Raw genomic sequence first — 7383 nt, 5'->3', positions numbered from 1 at the left:
ATGAGCAAACCCATCGTAAGCCCCACCTGATTGTGGGGGATCGTGCCAAACCCGAACAGGCCTTTCTGGTCATCGATTGACATGCTCTATCGTATTATTCATTGTTGTAGTCTTGTCTAATCAAGTAAATAGGGAAATTTATGTGAGTTTAGTTCTGTAATTTTGTTCAGGACTTTTAATAAGTTAAGATTACGGTTCGATATGGCTTTTTTTATCTTGTTTTGTTTTGTTTTTGTTTTTTGTTGTTTTTTCCTCTTTTCTTTTTTTTTTTTTTTTTTGCATAGAAAGTGATTACATGTAGCTCATACGCTGTAGATATTGTACAGGTTTGTGGCTCAGTGGGCCAGGAAGTAAAATGTTCTTTTAGCACTATCTAAAACGCAAAAAATGTATGTCTAATACACACTTAGAGCGTAATGAAAATAAGTACAGCATGTATTTAACTCTTAAACCCGTCTTATTACACGTGAAGCAGTGTTTTAAATCTGTCAGAGAAAAGCGTTTGTTTCATAGAAGCTAAACTTTTTTTGAACAATTTATAATTTTATGTTTGAACGAGTGAAAATAGGCAAATGCAAGAAATCGCGACAGTCATTGTTTTGGTAAACTGCTCAGATAGGTGCTGAAATACTTCCCCTTGCAGGACAGTCAATTTAGCATTAGGTGTTGAGTGCTTCTGTTTTTGTATTCTGTTATTGTTACGAAAACAATCACAATACCCTCCCCTTTTCTGCCATCCAGGTGAGAAAGGTCTACTAAATGGTGACACTTGACCGTCTCAAGTCAAAACCATGGATAAATCACAGTATGATGTTTATTTTTGCAGCGTTATCATATCCATGATTTCTTGACGATTTGCACAACACATACAGTATTGTGTAGGATAATGATTACTTGTGAGGAACGTTCAGGCTGTGCTTATATTGGATGTAAAAATTCATTGATTTAATGTAAGGGACTTTTAATGCCGTCTCTGGGTTATCTGCTTGTTTTTCCTCACCTTATAGAATTGCTTTAATCAATTACATAAAATCATTTTTTTTTTACCTTCCGCTAGACGAAATTTCTATTTGTTAACCACTTCAATATTTGGAGAGAGCACATCTCCCCCTTTAAACTAATATTGTATCAATACATGACATCAACTCATATAATTTGTAGTGATATATGTGGCATGCCGGAGCAAAAGGAGCAAAAGGATGTAATGGAGGGTTACATAGAGCGAGTGTACTATATGTAAAAATTAGTTTTGAAAGAAAAAGTTTATTCCCTCACTGATGCAGTGTGTAGCAGCGTGTAAGGTCCTTTTTTTTTAATTATAAATATTATCATGATCATAATTATCATTATAATTGTTATTTCATTAAAATTATCATCATTATTATTACAATAATAATTAGTATTACAATTAATATTATTAGTAGTAGTACTAGTACAATATTATTTAATATGGCATATGCTTCATCAGGCAAAGACGCACCTTCTCACTGTGACCTGAGCACGACGAAGAAGCCGATCGGTCAGCTTCAGAGATTCTAAATTCCTACTTCACATATCTGAATAAGCACTGAGATAAGGAAGAAATGAATTATTATTGTATTTTACTGTAATAATTGTTCCTCTCAGAACAAAAATCACACTCTCTATGGCTGTCTTCTTACGTCAATGACACCTCTCAATCACCGAGAACCATAACAATGACATATTTCGAGCCCGGCCACATGGCATCACACAGTGTTCATGGCAAGATAGCCACAAACACCAAATCTCAAGATCTGCATGATTTTTAAGATAATTATAGTAACAGAAATACAAGGCAGTAGGAGAAATTTAACAAGGATCCTGTCACGCGATGATTTTTTTTTTTTTTTTTTTTGCCAGAGTTGAAGGCTATAGGCTAAAAACGCCTTTTTAAACATCAAAGTTGCTCAGTTTAGACGTTATATATACCCACCCATACTCAGACGGGCCAACCAATTGGGAAAATCTTTGGAAAAGATTTTGAATATCAAAAGATATCATGAGACCAGACAACTTTCTGTTATAAGAATTGTTAAATCCCTTAATTTAAGGAAATGAAAATAACTTTTTGTAGTTGCCGATATTGATTTTGTTATTGTTACAAGACGGGGACGCGATCTGTTCATTCAAGGGCTTGGAATTCTTTACCTTCATGGAGGTGAACGTGCACTTTACAGATGGTGAAGGTCGATCACTATGAGGGTGATACTATATTTCTCTAAATGGTAGAGGTGGGTTTCAAACACCATACTGCATATCAGCAATATTATTGATTCTTGCCTCTCTTTAGTTTACCAGTGTTACATTTTTTTTTAATACATAACATTATGCCTTTTTTATTTTAATTTTGTTTTGTACAGGTAGGTACCAACATTCCTACCTACGTAGATCGTAGGCCCATTTTTATTCATAATTTATCATCAGTGATTTTCACAGGTCCTCGAATAAACTTTCACTTGTATTAACATTGTAAGATTAGTCTGGACTTCCTGTTCTTCTTTTTTGTGTGTGTACTTAATGATTACTGCTAATAATTATGGTTTAGTGACATATTGTGGTTTAGTGACATATTACGTTCTGAGTGATCCACGTATTACAAGCCTTGCTTTGTATTGGAGCACTCTTTTTTTCTTTTTCTTTTTTTGTCTTGTTCTGTCAACCTTCAAAATATGCACTGATGTTCTTGGTTAATGTCTTATCATATACTTTAAGATTCATATTACGTTACATATTTTCTTTTTCACACTGACTAAATAATGCAATAATTTGTCACATGACAGTCAGACGCGAGGCTACGGCAGGAATACACAACTGAATGGACATAATGTTAGAGACTGGGTCTGGTTATCTGGTATTCCCAGAAAACGAGGAGTGTGTCCTAAATTGGTCTACAAGTGGGATGGTCTATTTCTAGTCACACACAAACTGTCAGACGTAGTGTATAGAATCCAAAAGAATGAACGTAGCCAACCGAAAGTTGTGCATCAGGAGAGACTCAAACTATATTGTGGGCCTCGTCTACAGAACTGGCTGAATAGACCAGTCTCTAAAAAGAATCCCGTGAGAAGCAGACGCATACCAGAACGATATTTGGAATAGGTACAGTTATCTACAACACTCGCGTATCAGTATTGTGTTATCATTTTTTTTTTTTTTTTGTACAGATGCTGCAAAATTGTACCAGATGCAAAAGTGCATTTACTAGCCTTGCTGAACTACATTTCCATCTGGAGGAAATGCATCATGTGCCACTGACCTGGAAGTGTGAATTCTCAGTGTTTCTACGAGAGCGAGAAAATAACAAATTTGAAGAAGCACTACACGCCGAGAGAACAGCATTCAGCAAAAGATACAAGGGCCTGCAAGCTCACAGAAGTTAGTGCAGCATATGTGAGGAAACTACAAAGGGAGTAAAGGAAACGGGGCACCCCCTCCACACCTCCAGCTCCTCGACACACAACAAACCCTGTTCCTGGGCCGTCTCTCCCTACCTTGCCGAAAATCCCCAAAAAGTCGCCCGAGGACTGTATCATCAGTCTGTATGGAGAGTCAGATGTCGACGAGGATGCAACCACACCAACACACCCGGCATCCCCATCTACCAGTGTAGAAGACAGCCCAGTGCATCCATTCCCCACGCCATCCCCATCTACCAGCGCGGAAGAGAGTCCAGTGCATCCATCTCTCACCCTATCCCCATCTACCAGCGCGGAAGAGAATCCAGTGCATCCATCTCCCACCCCATCCACCAGTGCGGTAAGGAGTCCAGTGCATGCATTCCCCATCCCATCGGAGCCCCAAGAGCCCTCAAGTGTGATGTCCCCACATCCTAAAACATGAGAAACTCCAGAGACCATCCACCCAGTGTCCTTGAGTGTTGATGAGGAGGGTGATTTAGTGAGTATCAAAGTGCATAAGGGACGTATTCGCATGAAAATGCTTAAGCTGAAATCAATTGTTGTAGTGACAGAGACATTTTTCCATGTATATGGAGAAGAGAAAAGAGCTAGCTTAAACACATACTCGCACTACTTTAACTATGAATAGAGATCTGTATAACTGGTGTCATTCCTTCCTTTGCCCCCTTTTTTTTTTTTGATGAGTTATTTTGCTTGATGGTACACCTTGTAATTAGTACATGATTGTACATAGTAAACTTGTAGGATTATCATTGCAGGCTGAAAGTATACATATCGATGTCATGTACAAAATATTTTATACAATTTGAACAGTTCTTATAAATTGTTTGTTTTGTTTCCTTTTTATTAGGTTTTTTATTTTTCGAAAAGTGAAAAAACGGCAATTGGAAAACATTGTTTTCATTAATGTTGTATACATTATATGGTGGTTTCAAATTGCTAGGACAGCAAGTTGTTCGAGTATTTTTTTTTTGACATATTGTGTTTCAATAGTTCGCATAATTTTGAGTTTTTATTTGAAAAAAATGGTGATTTTATATTGTACATTTGTACAGTTTTGGTATATTTTTTTTTTCTAAATTGAATTGCTGGGACAGCAATTCGAAAAGGGGGGATAATGTGACGGAGAGGTCTTTTTCAAATGTTTCTCTAAGGCCAGAGTCTGGAAAAAAAAAAGACTAGCATTATGTATGTCAACACACCGTGATCCACAGATAAGCAATTACAGCGTACTCTTTGTGCTGCGAATGAGAGTTACTAATGAATATTCATGAGTACGCTTGCGTGATCTTCAGTCATGAGAGCGCCCTATCTATGTGCATTTCCTATGCGTAAACATACGAAACGCACTTTCGGGCAGTTACCCCAGTTAATGAATATTCATAAGACAAACAGTGCGCCTAGTCTGCTTTCAGGGCGTTGTTTCCATGTGCATCTTAGCACATTCAAAACAGGCGCAAATAAGCCTATAAATAGGGAAGAAATCAGATCGTAACTGAATTGTCTGGCTGATCTGACATCTGAGCTCCTGACTGTCAGCAAGACCCAGCTATAGAAAGAAATTTATGTCATATAAATTTGTCAATTATCAATAGATTCCGCACAGAGTACATCTTTCGCCTGAAACATGCCATGGGAATTCCTGAGAAAGTCACACTTGATAATTAATGGATAAGTTTTTAGGACAACTGAAAGCACTGTGTATCATGCTCCAGAGATATGATATACTCATGCCGGTATGGGGACCTTGTAATATATTATGGTCGGACAGAGCCCCAAATTTGTATGATTTATAAGTGGATGACAGATTTAACCTACGACAGTCACCAACATTTTATATCATCACGGCAACAGGACTGGCTGTCACCACATCTCTCAAAATTAAGTTGCCGATGCGATCCACAGGAAGGGTGCCTCACTCAGCAACTGTTGGGGGTTTGTAGACGGCACAGTTCGCCCGATATGTAGACCCAGCCAGCACCAGAGGATAATGTACAACGGGCACAAGAGGGTCCATGCTCTGAAGTACCAGCCAATGAATGCTCCTCATGGACTAATCGCACATCTGTACGGTCCTGTAGGCCTCACGCTCATAATTCAACTCGCGCATTGCCTACAGGGAAGGCAGTACAAAGATGAGGTAATGTTATTTTTTACCAAAAAAATCATTAAAAATCAGTCAAGTGGAAAATTGCCACCTTTGGTAGTGTTTGACATTGCTTGAGGACAGGAGCTTCTGCAGGCTATGAAGAAGTTTAATGAATCAGGGTTTTTGTGTTTTTAATGAATTTTTATTGATATATAAGGTAATTTGCTATTTTCATTGTTTTTGAGAGTGACTGGATGAATAGTCTTCTATGGAGGCTCTTAACTTTTTTTAGAGCTGGAAAACATCCCAAAACATGTTGTTTGCTTGAAAGTAGAGAAAATTTCCCTTCAACTGCTTCAATTTAAAAAAATTCTATGATTCGATTGATTTTTTATGATTTATGGAATATGCTGCATTTAACACAGGTTTCTATGTGAGCCCGGAAAAGGAGCGTGAGGCCTGTAGAAGGTCGAAAGCACGAGGCGTACGTTTTAGCACCAATCAAAATTCATGACCGAATTCGAAGCCAGATCCCATGACCCAGATGGAAAATACATTCTGCATTTACGGTGAACATGCTTATCCTCTGAAACTAAAGCTTCAGGCGCCATTTTCCTCCACAAACATCACAAGATCGCAAGAGGATTTCAATGCAGCAATGACAAAAGTCCGAATTAGTGTAGAGTGGACATTTGGGGACATACTGAACCACTGCAAGTTCACAGACTTCAGGAGATCACAGAAGGTGCTGCACAGCTCGTGTTGCAAGCTTTACATTGTCTCAGGGCTATATATTGACAAATGCTCACACGTCTTTATAAAAGAACGGCTACATCAACATACTTTGAGCTGGACCCTCCGTCACTGGAGGATTACTTCTCAGGAGCATGACTTTCTTTTCATTGTGTGATTGTTGCATTTTGTCGTTCTTTACTATATAGACCTGCAGTCTAAATTCCTCAGAGTAAAAATGTCAGTCTAAGTAGCGATTAATATTTTTCACGATCCACTCCACTGAAATACAATCCAGAATAGAGTGTTTATTTGGCAGAGTGAGCGAAATCATTTAATCTAACACTAGATTAGTTATTTTAATCTAACATTGGATTAGAGTTGCCGTAAACATTTGGCCAATTAGAACCCAGGAGCATGTCACGTGACAATGACCAAATAATGTGATGTTGTAATACATATATTTAGTATTTTGTTGAACCCTTTGTTAGATGTCAAACAGTAATGTTTTTTTGCTTTAAATGTGTAAAGTAATTTATGTCATATCAATTTGTCGATTATCAATAGATTCCGCAAAGATGACACCCATCGCATGAAACATGCCATTGGAATTCTTGAGAAAGTCATACTTGATAATGGATACATTTTTAGGCGGAATGGAAGCACTGTGTATCATGCTCCAGAGATACGATATACCCATGACGGTATGGGGACCTTGTGCGATATTATGGTCGGACAGTACCCAATATTTGTATGATTTGTAAGTGGATGACAGATTTAACCTACGACAGTCACCAACATTATCATCACGGCAACAGGACTGGCTGTCACATCTCTCAAAATTAAGTTGCCGATGCGATCCACAGGAAGGGTGCCTCACTCAGCAACTGTTGGGGGTTTGTAGACGGCACAGTTCGCCCAATATGTAGACCCAGCCAACACCAAAGGATAATGTACAACGGGCACAAGAGGGTCCATGCTTTGAAGTACCAGCCAATGAATGCTCCTCAAGGACTAGTCGCACATCTGTACGGTCCTGTAGAAGGTCGAAAGCACGAAGGGTACGTTTTGCGCCAATCAGAACTCATGACCGAATTCGAAGCCAGATCCCATGACCCAGAT

At 38.5% G+C, this 7383-nt stretch overlaps 1 pseudogene; it reads left to right on the top strand.

Annotated features, from left to right (window-relative positions):
* The first annotated feature begins 1449 nt into the window (after positions 1-1449).
* LOC140235794 (uncharacterized) lies at positions 1450-6420 on the top strand (annotated as a pseudogene).
* Positions 6421-7383: the final 963 nt, after the last annotated feature.

Source organism: Diadema setosum, chromosome 12, assembly GCF_964275005.1.
Source record: "Diadema setosum chromosome 12, eeDiaSeto1, whole genome shotgun sequence".
Lineage (NCBI taxonomy): Eukaryota > Metazoa > Echinodermata > Echinoidea > Diadematoida > Diadematidae > Diadema > Diadema setosum.
Note: the sequence above shows the minus strand (reverse complement) of the source record. Positions and strands in the feature narration are given on the sequence as shown.